Below are 19,533 nucleotides of genomic sequence, written 5' to 3' on the forward strand. Positions count from 1 at the left end.
AGGTTATTAAGTAGACTTGATTTCTATATTTTCAGCTTTGATGAACTTTAAATGTTTAATCAGGTAACATAGATTTAGGATTATTTTTTTTTGTTTCAATTAAACAAATTTCATTTTAGTTTACTGTCACCAATAAAGGATAGCCAGAATTTCTGTAGTGTTCTCATTTTTATTTTCTTTTTTGAGTTGAAATGGATATATTCTGCATATATTTCATAATGTTGATTTCTTTTTATCACTGAATAATGAATAGATAAAATCTTTGTCTCAAATCAATGGTTCTTAAGCTGAGATAACAGATTTTTGGTAATTTTAAGTTCTTAGAAAAATGCCAAGTGCTTAGCATTTTCAAAGAAAAATGACTCAGTTGCAGGCTTGTATAATGTTAATACATTTTCTTATTTCTAAGGATAGTTTATTTGAAGACAATTTTTAATTACTATTGCCAGTAGTTATCTAATGTACAAGAGTAAAATCTGTGTTAATGCCAAATAAACAGCATATCAATGAATATTTCAGTTAAATATGAATTCTAAAAATACATAGTTTTTAGTTATTTAACATAGAAAGGAGAAACTGCAAATGTTGTTAACAGACATAATCATCAAAATGTTTTTGATGACTTTATTTTCTCATAGACCAAGAATTGGAGTTAATGAAGTGTTTTCTTATTCATTAAGAAATATTGACTGTTAAATTTAGTAATTTTACTATATAAACACACATAGGTGTCTTGACCTTCAAACCTAACATGAAATTGTGAAGACAGTGCTGATTATGGTAGGATCTTCTTTTTTCTTTGCTTCTGTTTCTTACTCCCCTCCCCCATTTTGTTTTCACTTTCTACCACTGAGCTACATCCTCAATCCCATGGACATATGTTTGGAAACTCACCAAGTAATAGTTGCTTGTTGTAAGTGCTTTATATGTTTCATTTCCTTTCAAGCATGCTGAGAAGTAAGGAATATATTATTTTGTAGAAGAGGAAACAGATTAAACAGATTTATATTAAAATTAAGGATTTTAGCTAGGTACTATTGGCTCATGTCTATAATGCTAGCTACTCAGGAGGCTGAGATCTGAGGATTATGGTTCAAAACCACTCTGAGCAGGAAAGTTTGAGTCTTATCTCCAATTAACTACTAAAAAGTCAGAAATGGTGCTGGGGTGGGGTTCAGAGTGGTGGAACAACTAGTGTTGAGCACAAAAGCTCAAAAATGTCACCTAGGTCCTGACTTCAAGCCCCCAGGACTGGCACCAAAAAATAGAATAAATAATAGTAATTATTAAGGACTTTGCCTGAGAGTATATTATCTTTTAGTCCATGATGTCTTAGGGTTTGATTTATCCTCTCCCTAACAGTTAAGCCTTAGTAAACTTCAATTGTTTGACAACAAATTTCTTAAAAATTAGCGTATTATCTGAGTTTTTCTACCATATGTATGCAATATGAACTCACTTCCTACTCTTGGATTGCTATAGTGGGCAATATACATTATATTGATTAGTGTTTTAGCACTAGATTCTGTAGTCTGTCTTGCAAATAATAAAATTCAATCCTGACTTCTAGCACTGCTTGAGTACTAAATTGGTGACCTTGGTAAATGTTCTACAGGAAGAGAGATAGAATATGCAATATATATTGCCATCCCATCATCCCCAAACAAAAACAAACAGGTACAAAAAATAATCCACAGGCCTGATAAACCAAGAATTGTACTTCACATCTGATCTGGGCTCCTATAATTCCAGCTCATTTAGTTCATTTCTCAGTTATTTCTTCAGTGCACTAACTGCTCTTAGAATGATTAGATGGTGTTCTTGGGACAGTAGATAGATCCTTGGTCATTGCACTTTCTGTGGAGGTGGAAGAATGGGGCTTGTATAGAGTTTACCTGGTAGGTTTTAGTAATTTTTAATATCTGAAAGTATTTGTTGAAGGCTCTTATATTCATTATGGTAAGTATCCTCTAATATTGATATTGATAGATTTTACGTATATATTTACTCTCTCTTTTTCTCCCCTCTTCCTCTTCCATGCAAAACAAATAGTTCTATGTTACAGAGCTTTATAATTACTGATAATGAACATTTTGAGGATTAATATATGCCACATGTACTTTTTTACATAATGTATTGTTTCATTCATACATTCATATAAAATTAGCATGATTATCTTATTTTTACAGACTAGATAGTTGAGGCACAGTGTGATTAAGTTAAATATCCATGGTTAAACTATTAGTAAAGGGGGCTAGCATTTAGACTTAGATCTATCTAACTGGAGAACCTGGGCTGTGGCTGGGAAATACTTCTGCCATCCTACAAATTATTTTAATCTTGAGACTTGAGACAACACAAGTTATTTTTGAGGTTTTTTAAAAATCTTCATCTCCCATTTTGTCTTTGGTGTTTGTGAAAATTCTTTGTAAACTAAAAGGCACACACATACGCATACATAAACATACACAGTTAAGATGGTTTTTTAAATTTGGATTAAATGAGCATTATTTTGGTAAAGAAAAGAAATGGCCATGTATTATTAAAGGGCTTCATAGAGCATTTCTACATAACAAGTTTATCAGAGAAGTGTGGAAAAACTAGTTATTGATGCTAGTATTTCCTAATATTTCTAATATTATTCCTAGAATCTCCTATAATTAAAAATCATGTGATACTGACTAAACAGTTTCTGCTTACTGTGAAAGAAATATGCTATTCCATTCCATTCCAATTCCCTCCCTGCCCCCCCCCCAAAAAAAAAACACTCAAGAAGGCTTTCTTAGCACTAGCAGATTTAAGAATCATCTTGAAAAAGTTGAACAGCTTCTTGGCTCTGATAGAACTTGTGGTGAACATGACATTTCTTATTTCCATAAAGGAGCAACTTTAGCAGATCCTAATATTTTGGTGGTTATGGACCACACTGATTTTTCTCCATATTGTGAATATTATCCAGAGCATTGGAAATTATAGAAAAATACACAATTGGGGAGGAGGGCTTATGACAGAAATATTTACAGATATTGATTTTCTTTAATGGGAATCTATATAAACACTTGTTTTGTAATTTAGTATTTGTGGTCTTGTTCTTTTCTGAAGATGTAATTTATGTGTGAAGCATTATTGAATACTTTTGGAAGAAAAATTTATGTTCAGCCTAAGAATTACATATTTTACATCAAATGACATTAAGTATAAAGAAGGTCCCCCCTCCAAAAATAACCCCATGGTGGTGTCACCCAAATTATATCCTCTTTAAATGTCTTTTGAAAATTGAACTGCTCAGGCTATTTGATGGTCCTTGGAGGTTATTATTTGTCTTGACCTTGAGTTCAGTCTCCCACTGCCCCCTCCTCCTCCCCAAAAGTTGTTATTTGCCATAATGAAATATCTCCCCCCTACTATCCCTGGATTTGCTTGATTTTAATTTTCCAAATTTTTGCTTCATACTAGGTTTCCTTTTGACTAAGCAACTAATTAAAAATACCTAGATAATACTAGCTAATAGAATGTTGTTGTTTTTTTTTTTAATGGTGCCAGTACTGAGACTGGGTGCTACCTCTTAGCTTTTTCACTCAAGGCTGGCCCTCTATTATTTGAGCCTAAGTTCTACTTCTGGCTTTTTACTAGTCAGAGATAAGAATCTCACAGACTTTCCTGCCTGGGCTGGCTTTGAACCCAGATCTTCAGATCCCAGCCTTCCAGTAGCAAGGATTATAAAAACCAGCCACCAGCCCCTGGTGAATTTACCTTTTATCCCTTAACAGCTTTTAATATCAAGGTCTTATAAAGTGATATAATCTGTACGTGGCATTTTACTTTAACAATAATAATAGAACATTTTTATTAACCAAAACAAGGAGTCTTTTCTATACTTATGTGCTTTATAATTTATTACCATACAAACAACTTTGCATTTCAATATGGTTTAATTGGAAAAGGCTTGAGAATACAAATATAATTTTCTTTACTACTTTAGTGTATGCTTTAAAGAAGTAATTACATGAGTATTGAAATGATTTATTTGTATCTTACAATGATAGAGGAAAAGACATACAAGTCTTTAATTTCCTCTTTACATTTGAGTTTCAAATTTTGAAAGAAAGATGAATCTAGTAACTACCAGAGTAGCCACAGCTCTGCCATTTCTTGGGTAATTTGTACAGAGTCACAACTGACCTTCATCAACAAATCACATAAACCTCCTTTTTCTCTGAGTGTTTTGCTAATAAGATCAGGAGTTTAGTTAGTTATTCATAATAGTAGGAGATAATTACTTAGTTTTATGTAATAATCCTTCATGGTTAGGGAATCATTTTTTTTTAGTTTTTTAAACTTCTAAATATACTCTTTCACAGTTAATTTCATTTATTAAATCAAGCAGGAAATATGATAGTTTTTCCTTAGGACAGGATGTATGTTTGTGTCTGTATGTATGTGTATGTATGTATCTGCCCTGGAATAAACATAACAATCAACAATACAGTGGACTTTAAAAAGGAAGTAAATTTGTTAGTCTTTGTTGTCTGCTGTTTTTTAAGCTAGATTTACAAGGGATTTCATTGTGATATTTTCTTATATGTATATAAGATTTACCCATTCTGCCAGGCTTCTTCATCTCATCTCCTCCCTTCTCAGAACAGTTTCAGCGGGTTTCCTTGTTCCTTTTTCATACATGCATATTAAATACTTCATTCATATTCTCCTTTCTTCATCTCTACATTATCCTTCCATTCTTCCTAAAGAACCTAAACCTTAGCATAACATGTTATACTTTTGAGTGTTCTTATTTAAAGCAAAACAAAATAAAACCTCAGCTACTTTGCCTGCTCCTGTCCCCAGCTACAGTTAATCTAGGTTAATTCCATCTTACTATTTCTTCTATTTGATAATTCTTATTTATTCATAATTTTTACTTATCCATGCTTAGTTTCTGTTTTTGCTAGTTTGTCATGACTTTCTGTTGGTCTTTTTGCTTCATTTAAGCTTCAGCTCCTGATGCTCTAATCTCTTGGCATTTCCCAAAGTAAAAAAGAATCTGATTGCTGTTTTGTACCAGGTTAATGTAAACGGGTCGTTTTTTTTTTTTTTTTAATCAGCTCTAGCTAGTTGTACATTTATTTGTATTTGAAGGAAGGAGTCAATAGCATATCTATATATAATATGTCTTATAAGTACAATTTTTAATTTATTTGACTAGATTTGTAAGGCTTTCTAATACTTAATCATATATTTGGAACTAACAAGATTTTCTGCTTATTTCTCTATCTGTTGTTAGTTCATAATTTTTTTTATAAAATGTTTCTTTTTTAGGTATGAAAAAGATAAGGAAAAACCCAGTTAAATAAATTCTATATTATTACTATATAGATACTAAAGAAAATGTCATTATATGCTGTGGAAAAGTCATCTTTGGTCAGTAGTTTAATACTATGTTTGAATTTAGCCAGGTGATATTTCTGGCAATCAGTGGGACCGTTGGGATTCTGTTTTTTTCTAGATTTGAAATGGAAAATAATCTGTGGGTGGGTGGCATCACTTACACATAGTGACAGTTTTCTAATTTTAGTTGCTAAATAAACTTTTTTGTTGCCTGGGCACTGTCCCTCAACTCTTCAGCTCAAGGCGAGTGCTCTAACACTTGAGCCACAGTGTCACTTCTGGTTTTCTGGTGGAGATGAGAATCTCATGGACTTTCCTGCCTTGGCTGACTTTGAATTGCGATCCTCAGATCTCAGCCTACCGAGTAGCTAGAATTACAGACGTGAGTAGGTGCCTGGGTTTTGGTAAACATTGTTGATGTGTTGACAAGATGAAGTTAAAGATAGTAATGCTTATATTACTATTGAGCTCCTAGTACATTATTCTTTCCTACCCCTCTAATCTATGAAAAGATAAAAGAAAAACAGATACCTTTCCATTTTAGTTCTTTCAAAAGCCATGCCATGTGGGTGTTATCCCCACACAAATGAAATGTAAAGATTTAAGAATATTGAACAATGAGTATTCTTTTTTAAAATTTTACTTTATTGTAAAGTTGATATACAGAGGGGTTACAGTTATATAAATAAGGTACTAGATCACCCTTTGGGTGAACCCAAATCGGAAATAGTGACTGCGGGAATTAACCAGAGGAGAAAAACAAAAGACAAAAGAATTATCTGCATACAGTACACTAAAAAGAAAGAAAAACAACAAAAAAAACCCTGTTGTTTCCACATCAAGGAGTTCATTTCATTTAGCCTCATTTTATATGGTCATATGTACATAGCTACTGGGCTATTGTGAACCTTTGCTAGGACTATCCTAGGCATGTACTAATTATTACAGATGAGGGAAACTATGGAGCCTATGCTTCTTTGGTATGGCTTATTTCATAAATACCACATTTTTTTGTTCTATATTTTAAGAAAGACTGGATAAATGGAATTGCATTAAACTACAGAGCTTCCGCATGGCAAAGGCCATAGCTATCAAGATAAATAGAAAGCCCACAGATTGAGAGAAGATCTTCACTAGCTATACAACAGACAAGGACCTCATATCTGAAATAGAGCCCAAAAAATTAACTAACCCTAAAAGAAATCCTCAAAGAAACACCACCTTATTAATTAGTGGGCTGAAGAATTAAAAAGAGACTTCTCTGGAGAGGAAATAAGAATGGCCAATAGGGGCCGGGAAGGTGGCTCAGTGGTAGAACCTTGCATGCATGAGGCCCTGGGTTCAATTTCTCAGACCACATAAGCAGAAAAAGCTGGAAGTTGCACTGTGGCTCAAGTGGTAGAATGCTGGCCTTGAGTCGAAGAGCTGAGACAGCGCCCCAAGGCCCAGAGTTCAAGACCCACGACCAACAACAACAAAAAAAAAGAATGGCCAATACACACATGAAGAAATGGTTCAACATCTCTGACCAGAAAAGAAATGCAATTCAAAACAACATTGAGATTCCACCTCACTCCAGTTAGAGTGGCCATTATCAAGATAGCATAATAACAGATGCTGGCATAATAACAGGGAATGCTACTACACTGTTTCTGGGAATGTAAACTTGTTCAGTATGGAGATTCCTCAGAAGACTAAACATAGAGCTCACTATGACCCAGCAATCCTACTCCTGGGCATTTACCCATATGATCACAGACAAGGCCACACAAAAGCTACCAGCAATGTTCGTTGCAGCATTATTTACCATAGCTAAGATATGGACCAATGAGTAAACAATCTGCTAAAATGTTTGTGGTTTCTTTTTCTACTTAATTTCAGTTTTTTTTTTAATTTCAGTTTTTTTTAAATTGACTTCATAGTTGAAAACCAAAATGAAAAAATAATCTCTTATTTCTAAAAACTCCTTCCTCACTAAGGTAGACTTAACAATTCCTATCAAGCCTTTTAGAGTGATTGCTGCAGTTTTTTCTACATACATTTTTACTGATTTTCCCCACTCCAGCCTGCTAATGTAATAATTTCTCATTAAAGGAAAAGGAAATACAAAGTATCTCCAGACTTATAATCCAGATAATTACTCTTTATTTTGGAATAATTTCTTGTTCTGTGTACTTTTCCCTCTAAACCATTATGAAAGGAAAGAGGATGTAGGGAAGATGGCAGAAATCTATCTCCCTATCTAGAAAGCAATTGGATTAGCAAATCTATCTGGTTTAAAACTCCTAAGGCTACTGAAGACTTACAGCTCTCAGGTAGTAAATTGCTATTTATTTTGGCCATTTTCAGCTTCTACCACAATAGTAGCCACCCATCTCCAGCCTACCTCCAGTGTCATGGCAGGGATCTGTATATGTGTTCCCTGAACAACCAGTACAGAACTTGTAAGAGAACTGAACACAAAGGAGCCTGCTCCCCCTATGCTTTGATCACTGTCTCATTTTTATTACACAGATGCAAGCAAAGAGGTGAGCAGCCTTTGTTTTACCTTCCTTCCCATTATGGCAAGCTACTTTTCTTCCAACTAAAGGTACTTCTACAGTATTTTAAAACCCAGGGCCCTTCCCTCTCTTCATTGTCTCCTTTGGAAGCCAAACATTAAAGATTGAGACATTTTTAGCTGGAAACCAGTGACTCATGCCTCTAATCCTAGCTACTCAGGAGGCTGAGATATGAGGATTGTGGTTCAGAGTAAGCCCAGGCAGAAAAGTTCGTGAGACTTATTTCCAATTAGCCAGCAAAAACAAAAACAAAAAACAGACGAAAGAAAATACTTGGAAGTGGAGCTGTGGGTCAAGTGGTAGAGACACAACCTTGAGGGAAAATGCAATTTGCATGATATCCTGAGTTTAAGCCCAGTACTGGCCTTAACATATGTATGCTTGCACACATACAGCCTATAAAGGAGAAATTAGAATGTGACTGCATGTTCAGGGATGGGTTGAAGGCTCAGGAAGAAATAAGAACTTACATTTCAGCCAGCTGTTTATCACTGAGACTACTACCTATATAATATTAACACACAAACACACAGATGCTCACACGGGGGAAAAACATTTTTCTGTGCTGCACACTATTACATTTACATGTCCTCATATTGCAACAAGACATCAAAATTTATTCAAAGAAAGAGAAAAGTGTGCCTTTTCCAAAGGAAAAAATTTACAGAAACTTGCCCCTGGAAAAGATTTTAATAATTAATGTGCTAAGCAAAGACATTAAAGTAAGTAATATCTACTGATGTTTTTAAAGAATTAAAGCAGTATATAAAGAAAATAGAAATAACAATAAAGAGAAAACCTAAAAAACCTTAAGAGAAGTTCTAGAGCTGAAAAGAACAATTGAAATGAAAAATTCACTAGATAGCTTCAACAGTAAGTTTGAGGAAGTTGAATATATGGCAGTTGAAATTTGTCTCATCAGAAAAAAGTTTGAAGGAAAGAAAGCGCATTCATAGGTCATCATCAAATAGGCCAACTTGTACATTTTGAGAGTTCCAGAAAAGAGGATAACGGCTAAAATGAATATCTGAAGAAATAAAGCTTTAAACTAAGAATTCTATGTGTGGCTTTAGGAAAATAGTTCAAATGGTAGAGAGCACTTGCTTAGCAAGTACCAGATCCCCCCACCCCCCCAAAAAAAAAAATTGGTGAAACTATCCTTCAAAAGTGTGAGGAAATAAAGAAAACTCAAGAAATACAATGTTACTCAGCCTGTACTATAAGAAATGCTTCCTTACAAGGTAAAATGTAAGCAAACTAGTCACTAACTCAGTTATTTGAAAAAGTAAAGGTCTTAGTTCCAGAAAAGATATATATAACAGTTACAGAAGTTAATGACATTGTAATTTTACTTTTCTTTATTTATATAATATATATTTATTGTAAAGATGCTATACAGAGGAGTTACAGTTACATGAGTAAGGTAATGAGTGCATTTCCTGTCCATCATTGTTAACCCCTCCTTTGTTTTTCCCCTATCATCCCTTCCCGCCCCACCTCCCCAATTTCTCCTTCCCCCCCAAGTTGTAAGTAATTGTACTTTGTAAGAGAGTACTACATTTTTCAAAAACAATTATTAGTCTAAAAGCTATTAGTATAACTTTTTATTCACAATTTATTTCCTGCATATGAGAAATTAAACTAGAATTCTAATTATATTGTTATAACTTTATGATGTTAACCCAAACATCTGTGGTAACCACAAGGAAAATAGCCATAGAAAATATACAGATAGGGGCTGGAAAGGTGGCTCAGTGGTGGAGCGCTTGCCTTGCATGCCTGAGGTCCTGGGTTTGATTTCTCAGCACCACATAAGCAAAAAGAAAAAAGCCGGAAGTGGCGCTGTGGCTCAAGTGGTAGAGCGCTAGCCTTGAGCTGAAGAGCTGAGGGACAGCGCCCAGGCCCATAGTTCAGGCCCCAAGACCGGACCCCAAAAAAAAAAAAAGAAAAGAAAAGAAAAAATATACAGATAGAGGCACAAGGTAATCATATGAAAGAAAGTAAAGAAATTCAAACACTACTCTACCAAAATTTCTAAACAAAACAACAAAAACCTCAAGTAAGCTTCAAGAAGGATGGCAATTCAGGAAATAAGTGACAAAAACAATGTAGTAAAGCATAGTGGAAACAGCCAAAATGGTAGAAGTCCCTCATTATCACCAGTGTAAGTTACTTTTCAATTCCACCTTGGTGCCAATGGCTCACACCTGTCATCCTAGCTACTCATGGGCTAAAATTCTGAAGATTATGGTTTGAAGCCAACCATAGTCAGGAAAGTATTCCAAGGCTCCATTTCCAAAGTAAAAGTAGAAGGCAGGATTTGAGGTATAGCTTCAGTGGTACAGTGTCGATTAAGTAACCTATCCAAGCAAGCTGAGGCCCTGCGTTTAAATCCCTATTACAACACACACAACATATCCCAGCCAAGAAGTCCTTGACCTGATGGAGTCACTGGTGAATTCTACCAAACATTTGAAGAAGAACTAATAACCCCACATTTTCCCAAAACATTGATTAGGATGGAACACCACCTACTTACTCTACAAGGACATTACAGTATTACTAACGGCAAGCAACGATAACACAGGAAACTATAATTAATATCTTTATGAACAAAATGATGCAGAAATTCCCAACAAAATACTTGCAAACCAGCCAGGTGCTGGTGGCTCACGCCTGTAATCCTAGATGCTCAAGAGACAGATCTGAGGATCGCGATTCAGAGCCAGCCCAGCCAGGAAAGTCCATGGGACTCTCATCTCCTGTAAGCTACTAGAAAACCAGAAGTGGTGCTGTGGCTCAAGTGGTAGTGCACTCGTCTTGAGCTAGCTGAAGAGCTGAGGGGCAGCACCTAGGACCAGAGTTCAAGCCCCATGACAGCCCCCCAAAAAAAGAGAATTGCAAACCAAATTTGTCTGTATATTTTAAGGATTATATACCACAATCAAGTGAGATACATTCCTGGAATGCAAAGATGGCTTAACATAAATATCAATGAAAAATACCAATTAATAAAAACAGTGCAAAAAAGAAAAAAAAAACTTATGGTCATGTCAGTGCAAAAGAGTCCTTTGACAGAGTTTGGCTGATCATTAACAAACTAGGAATAGAAGGAACCTGACTAAAATCCATATATGAAAAGCCTATGATGAACATCACACTTAATGGTGACAGACTAAAGGCTTTAATCTGATATCAGGATGCCATTTTCACTATTTTTATTCAACATAATACTAGACATTTTAGCCAGAGCAACTAGATAAGAAAGTCAGTAAAAGGCATCTAACTTGGAAATAAGTAAAATTGCTTGTTCACAGATGATAATGTATAAATAGGGAACTCTTTACATAAACATAAGATTGTAAGTGAATTCAACAAAACAGTAGAAACGATCTTAACATGCAAAAATCATTTGTATTCCTGTGTATAAGCACTGAATAATCTGAAAAGGAAATTACAAGAATAATTTATAATTGCATCAAAAAGAATAGTTACCAAGACTTGATCAGTGAAAAGTTCAAAATTTGCTAAAAGATATAAAGGAAGATTGGATGCTGGTGGCTCATGCCTGTAGTCCTAGCTGTTTAGGAGGGTGAGATCTGAGGATCATGGTTCAAAACCAGCCTGGGCAGTAAAGTCCATAAGACTCTTCCAATTAACTGCCAAGAAAAAAAGGAAGTGGCGCTGTGGCGCAAGTTCAAGTGGTATATCACTAGCCTTGAACAAAAAAAATCTCAGGGACAGCGCCCAAGCTCTGAGTTCAAGCCCCACAACTGACCAAAAAAAAAAAAAAAAGATATGAAGGAAATATAAATAAAAGGAAATGCATATAGAAAATTTAATATTGTTCAACTATCTGTGGTGGTATCTAAAGTGATTCACCTATTACCTATCTAATTCAGTGCCTATCAAATTTCTAGTGCCTTTTTTTTTCAGAATCAGAAAATTTCTTGCATGCTAGACTCAACATTTAGGAGGCTTAGGCAGGCTACCCTGAGTTACAAAGGGAGACTCTGACTCAACAGTCAAGAGGAAAACCTATCCAAAATTTTAAAAAGCCATCTAAACTTTACATAGGAATCCCAAAGTACCTCAGATAGCCAAACAAAACAAAATAGAGGGCTGATACTTCCTAATTTTTGAAACTTACAAAACTACAGAAATCAAAACAGTATGAGTACTTATCAAAAAACATCTATGTTAGCATTCCCAAGTCCAGTCTTCAGCTCCACCCAGACCTGAGCTCCTCCCTGCCCTAGAGTTCTTGCCATATAACTTCACTCCCTCTCTTTCCCCAGACCTACCTGTGCACTTAACTTGCTACTACCCCCAAAGCTACCCACCTGGATAGGGGCAAACACCATATGTTCCCTCACCGGGGGGAAGATATGGCCCCTCTAATAAACCTTAATAATCTTTCTCCTGTGCCTGCCTGCTCCCATGGGATGGTCATGGTGGGTCCTAACAATCTAGGTCAGTGATATAGACAGCCCAGAAATAAGCGCTTGCATGTAGGATCAAAATATTTTGGGGAAGGATGTTAAAAAACCATTCAATGAGAAAAGACATACTAAAAAAAAAACAACTAGTGTTAGGCAAATGATATCCACATAAGTAGTGTTGGACTCTTTCCTCATACTACATAAAACTATTAATTCAAAAGGGATAGGAGTCAGGTGCTAGTGGCTCTTGTCTGTAATCCTAGCTACACTGGAGGCTGAGATCGGAGGATCATGGTTTGAAGCCAGCTTGGTCAGGAAAGCCTGTGAAACTTATCTCTAATTACAGGAAAAGTGAGAAGTAGTGCTGTGTTTCGAGTTGGTAGTATGCTGACTTTGAGCAAAAAGGAACTCAGGGACAGTGCCCAGGCCTAGAATTAAATCTCCAGTACTGGGGGAAAAAAGGGAGGGAGGGATAAAGGACCTAAAGGTAGGTCCAAATTAACACACCCTTTGGAAGAAAATATGGGAAAGCTTTATAGCATTGAATTTTGGTAATCACTTATTAAATATGACACTGAAATCTTAGACAATAGAAGAATAGACAAATTGATTTAACTTAAAATTTAAAGCCTCTGCATTACTCTATCACCATAGCAGAAAAGGAATATCTTACACAGAATTGAGAAAATATTTGCAAACTTAGGTGAAGAAACTTCACGTCATTTTTCTAATCATTTTTCTTAAGTGCTGTTGGTGGGATTGTGAAATAGTATAGCCAAGGGTAGAAAGCAATATGGAAATTCCAAAAAATTTTTAATAGAAGTTGGGCGCCGGTGGCTCATGCCTGTAATCCCAGTTACTCAGAAGGCTGAGATCTGAGGATTGTGGTTCAAAGCCAGCCCAGGCAAGGAAAGTTCATGAGACTCTTAATCTCCAATAAACCACTTAGAAACCGGAAGTGGCGCTGTGGCTCAAGTGGTAGAGTGCTAGCCTTGAGCTGAAGATGAAGAGCTGAGGGACAGCGCCCAGGCCCAGAGTTCAAGCCCCACGACTGACCAAAAAAAAAAAAATTAATAGAATTATTATATCATCCTGCAATCCTTTTCTGGATATAAATCCTAAAGAATCATGAGTATTTTTGGAAATATTTGTAGCAGCTTTATCTTTTTTTTGCCAGTCCTGGGACTTGAACTCAGAGCCTGGCACTATCCTTGAACTTCATTTGCTCAGGGCTCACACTCTACCATTTGAGCCACAGTGCCACTTCTGGCTTTTTCTGTTTATGTGGTTTTGAGGAATTAAACCCAGGGCTTCAAGCACTCTACCCACTAAGCCACATTCCCAGCCTATAGCAGAATTTTCACAGTCACTAAAATATAGCAACCCAAGTATATATCAGTGGATGTATTCAATAAGACAAAACCTGTGTGTGTGTAATGGAGTACTATTTAGCCTTTAAAGGAAAGAAAATCTACAGTAGGCTAAACAGTACATATATATATATATTTATTGTCATAAATATATCTGTTATATATGAACATATTTATTGTCATATATAATACACTTGTCTTTGCTGTGATTTCTAACTGGCTGAATTGATATATAAAGTACCCATTAAAAATTACTCAACTATTCTCCCTCTTTTTAAAAAAAAGCATATACTGAAATTTTGATTGGAGAAACATCTGTGTCATATTTTTCTTCGTTCACATTCTTCTGTATGGTTCATGGATTTTTTTTTTTTTTTTGTCATGGGGCTTGAACTCTGGGTTTGGGCACTGTCCCTGAGCTCTTCAGCTCAAGGTGAGCGCTCTACCACTTGAGCCACAGCACCACTTCATTTTCTAGTGGTTTATTGGAGATAAGAGTCTCATGGACTTTCCTGCCCAGGCTGGCTTTGAACTGTGATCCTCAGATCTCAGCCTCCTGAGTAGCTAGGATTATGGGCATATGCCACGGGCCCCCGACTTGGTTCATAGATTTTTATATTCTACTGTATTTGTTGTAGTACTAGGGATCACAACTAGGACCTTGCATGCTAGACAAGAGTTCTTCAATTAAGGTATATCCCTATTCCATCACAATTCACTTTTCTATAAGACCTATAGTTTCTCCCTATGTAGCCAAAGCTGACCTCAAACTCTATATATCCTTTTGTCTCAGCCTCCCAAATTCTAAGATCATAAGTGTGTACAATCAGACACAGTTAAATACTTAGCTATTTGTCCATCTGTCCTCTCAAAGCAAAACACAAAAGAGATTCCTCATCTCTTAATATTTGCTCCTAAAATTAAGATGGAAAAATATCAGATTTCCCTTATAACTTTATTTGATTCATTTAGTTGTTTCTTAAACCCATTTTGTCACTAAGACTAAAGACAATCATTCTAGATTGCCTCAAAAGAGAGGATCAAAAGTATATGAGAGGCAATTTCAGAGTGTCAGAGTAGATACATAGTCACCTTTTGTATCATAGATTCTTTTTTTGGGGGGGGGCCTTGAACTCAGGGCCTGGGTTCTGTCCCTGAGCTTTTGTGCTAAGGCTAGTGCTCTACCACTGGAGCCACAGCTCCACTTCCTGCTTTTTTGTTAGTTGAGATTGGTCTAATGGACTTTGTTATGCTGTATTTTTTCTGCTATAGCTGTCTCCTTTAAGAGCATTCTGTAATTATTTAAAAACCTACAACAGTTTCAATACTGAAAATTTTCGACATTGAACATGAAAATGCAGCATATTACATTTTAAATTGCAACCCCTTGATTACATTGCTTGCTTAGATAGATAATCTTCCCATATTGCTTTTAAATAGTAATATTGAAGGTAGATGTATTTTGATGTTCACCAATGCAGTATACTAATTTCCTAATGGGTTTTAGAATTCTAATTTCAGCAAAATCCTCCTCCATTGTTATTATCTTAATGTCTCTGTCTTGCATTTTCTTTCTTCCTGTCCTTGAATTGGAGACACAGTCTCCATTCCTGCCTTTGGGCACGCAAGGGAAGAAAGGGGAACCATGCCACCAATAATAATAATTGGGTAACATTTGACACTATGAGGAAGTTACTTAATTTCTTTGCTTTGCTACTTGTAATAGATTGGTTTTAAGAAAAAAAGAATTTCTCAACAAAGAAGTGATATTAAAATTTTTTGTTTTTAAAGAAAAAAATTCTCTATAAACAAGTGGTATTAAAATTTGTAAGACTTTTTTCTGTATTTCATATAACTTCTCTTAGGGTATAGATGGACTGATGAATTGCCTGTGTAGAACAGTAATATTTATCTCCCATACAATTAAGCTATTAAATTCAGATATGACTTTAAGGGAGTTTTCAAATTTTAGTCATTTGACTACTTTATTTAACTCTTACCTTTGAGCTAGATTGTTTAGTATGCTTAAATATTTTCAAAAGTCAAGGTACAAGATAAAAATATATGGAAAGCAATTAGTACAGAGGTTTCTGGTTGTACTTTGACCAATAGTAACCTTTTCATCGGCTTTTAAGCATACCATTTGAAAAATGCTGCTGCCTCCCTCTAGTGGCCAAAAGATTTTTAAAAATAGGAGTATGTTAATATAAAAAAGATTTTTGTCTCATTACTGTGGTATTTACAAGTAAACTTTGTTCTAAGTAGGATGCTTCAATGTGTGTTTTTGTCTGTGCAAACATGTTCAGCAACACTGCTTGCTTCCATTGATAAGTTGTGGAAAGAGCTCTTTTGCAGAACAGTTCATTGAAGATATTTTGAAAGAGGAAAATGCCCCTGTGGTAATTGTATTTGAATTCATTTATTTTGGGTAGAATTTAGTGTTTTAAAAACACTCATTGGTGATTAGATCTTGTGAATGAGTTTACCGTCTTTCGTGTGGCAAAGAGGGAATAAGAAAAAGTTCAACATGCCTTTGAAGTGTTCACTCCAAAATCATAACTAGAAATTTTTGAAAGCATGTTTTGAGTTTTACTTGCTGGAACTTCTAATAGTATGTCAGTTGTAACCATAAACTAGTGTCTTCTTATTTCCATCTTTCCTTTCTATGAGTTAGAAATTTTTTCTGCCAAGAGCCCTGTGGATATTTGTAACATTACTCTAAAGCCATACAATAGTGTCGATTTAGGCAGTGAATAAGAACCATTTGTCTATTCCATCATGCACTAAATGATTCCATAGGCCTTACATTCCAGATGCTTCCCTATGACACTCCTGTGACAATCCTCCCTTTGGACTGAATCAGAAAACATATCTTGGGGGATTCGCTGTGTAGCTAAATGGCAGATGCACTAGTCTCTGGTTTTAATTTATAGCCACACATACCAACTGATAAGTTTAAGTATTGTTACTTGACATTTTGGGCTATCTTAACATTGTCACTTTTCTAAATAATTTGGCAATGTCTTTTTTAGAAATATTTTGACCCTTAAGAGAAAGTATTTTTTAATATTTTTGATGATAGATTTGACTTTTTGATTGAAATCCAATTTAGAGTGGTATTATATATCAGGGCAATTTGAGCTATTCCTTTCATATATGAGACTGCTGTTTCATTTTTGTTATGTGACTGCTGTTTAATTTTTATTATGTTACTGTAATAATGGTGAATCTTCATTGAATACTAAAAAATTGATATTAAGAAATATGCTGTTTCCTTTTTCCTTACATTGATTTCTTTAAGATGGAATTTGTTTAAATGAAACTTTATTAGAGTTAGAAACACTATTCATAATGAGCATATATTTATTGTATATTATCTTAACATATATTGCATCAGTGTTATTCTAGATGGACACTTCTGTTTTTTCATGTTTTAAGAACATATTACCTGTTTTGAAATAGTGGAACTTGAAGAAATAGAAGAGGATAAAAGAAGTTGTAATAAAGAAATCTTTTAATGTTTGCATTTTACTCTAAGATCTTTAAAAAGATCAGTAGTTTTGACTTGCTTTGTTTAGAGTTGTTGATATATGGAGAAAAGAGATTTATTCGAATTCAGATTTAAAACTGTTGACATTTTAAGCCTGGAATTGGTGGCTCACATCTGTAATTCTAGCTACTCGGGAGGTTGAGATCTGACTATTGAGATTCCAAGCCAGCCAGTAAGGAAAGTCCCTGAGACTCTTATTTCTAATTTACCACCAAAAACCCAGAGGTGGTATGGTGGCTAAAAGTGGTAGAGCAAAGCCTTGAGCAAAAGAGCTCAGGGACTGTACCCAGGCCCCAATTTCAAGTCCTAACTGAAACAAACAAACAAACCTGTAGACATTTAAACAACAAATGTTGGGGAAAATACTAAGATAGGAAGGAACCCTTAAATATTGCTCATATAAGTGTAAGCTTTACAGCTACTGTAGAAATCAGTATGGAAATTCTGCATGATCATATTACACTATTCCTAGGAATAGAGATATGTGCATATCTGTGTTTGTTATAACAAAAATTTGTGATCACCAAGTTTATAGAATCAGCTTAAATGTGCAACAACTGAATAATAGATAAAGAAAATTGTGGTATATATATAGAGTGGAGTATTATTTAGCTATAAAGAAGAATGAGATTATGGTTGCAAGGAAAACTAGATCTGTCATATGCACAATCTACTAGAAACAAACAAAAAGACATGAACATACAGAGGATCAGCAGGAAAGGAGAATGAGAGAGAGTGATGGGAGGTAAACATGATTGACGCATACTGTGTGTGTATGTTTTATTCATATATATGTAAATATATATACACATATATATATGAAAAACCCATTTTGTAAAATATATTAATTTTTAAAGATCATTGGCTTTATTTATTTAGTTGCTGATCTTGGAGCTTGAACTCAGGTCCTAGGTGCTATCTGAGCTTTTTTTTTCCCCTCAAGGCTAGTGCTCTAACTTCCAGGAACTACAGCTCCACTTCTGGCTTTTTGGTGATTTTTTTTTTTTTTAGAGATAAGAGTCTCACAGACTTGGAAGCTCTAGGCGGGATTCAAACCATGATCCTCAAATCTCAGTCTCTGGAATAACTAGGATTACAGACATGAGCTACCAGTTCAGATTGCCAAAAAAAAATTTAAGGAAATATTTAGAATCTTTAATATTATAAAATTCAAACTAAATTATAGTGAAATTATATTTAAATGGACAATTCAGATTAATTTCTGTTTAGAAAAGAATCATGTAAGTGTCTGAGCTATTTGAGTAATTTCTTGAAATTCTTTAATTTTCTTTCTGATACAGAATTTTATGGGAGTTTTGTTTTGCTTTTTGCAGGTCCTGAGGCTCAAACTCGGGGCCTGCATGCTGTCCCTGAACTTTGTGCAAGGCTAGTGCTCTATACTCTACCACTTGAGCTCCACTTCTGGCCTTTGGGGTTTGTTTTTTGTTTTTGTTTGTTTGGGTTTTTGGGTGTTTTTTTTGGTAGTTAATTGAAGATAAGAGTCACACTTTCCTGCTCTGGCTGGCTTTGAATCATGATCCTTAGATCTCAGCTTCCTGAGTAGCTAGGATTACAAGCATGAGCACCAGCATCTGGCATAGTAACTAATTTTTTTTTAATTAATAATATATGTATATATATTTTTCTGCAGGCCCTGGGGCTTGAACTTTGGGCCTAGGCACTATCCCTTAGCTTTTTACTCAAGGCTAGTACTCTGCCACTTGAGCCACAGAGCCGCTTCCAGCTTTTTCTGCGTAGTTTATTGGAGATAAGAGTCTCATTATTTTCCTGCCTGGACTGGCTTCAGGCCATAATCCTGTGGTCTCAGCCTCCTGAGTAGTTAAGATTACCAGCATGAGCCACCAGCACTTGGCTAAATTTTGTTAATAAAAAAATCAAGTGTGTCTTGCCATATATAATACAGTGAAAAGATGTTAGTTATGGCCCATAGAAGCATTTTGTGACAGAAAATGTATACTGCCATCAGTCTTTTCTATAATTTTGAGCAAGCTATTTAAATGGTTTATACTTGTTTATAATGGAGATAATATTAGCATTTGGCTGGTTTTTCTTTATCTATTTTAAAAATTGTAAGATTTACCTTTTTAACCATTTTTAAATATTTCAAATACTTTTTAACCATTTTCAAATATTTTGTACCATTAAGAATATTAATGCTGCTGTTCAGCCATCATCAATTACGCTGTCTTCAGAACTTTTTCATC

General features: G+C 35.1%; 1 protein-coding gene across 2 annotated transcripts in view; it reads left to right on the forward strand.

Moving 5' to 3' along the window:
• The window catches only part of LOC138834387 (ceramide transfer protein), an 89,372-nt gene that overhangs the window by 33,569 nt on the left and 36,270 nt on the right, over nt 1-19,533 (forward strand). The gene's annotated exons all lie outside the window — the stretch shown is intronic.

The sequence above is a fragment of the Dipodomys merriami genome, unplaced genomic scaffold (assembly GCF_024711535.1).
Source record: "Dipodomys merriami isolate MVZ:Mamm:240054 unplaced genomic scaffold, mDipMer1.0.p SCAF_213, whole genome shotgun sequence".
Lineage (NCBI taxonomy): Eukaryota > Metazoa > Chordata > Mammalia > Rodentia > Heteromyidae > Dipodomys > Dipodomys merriami.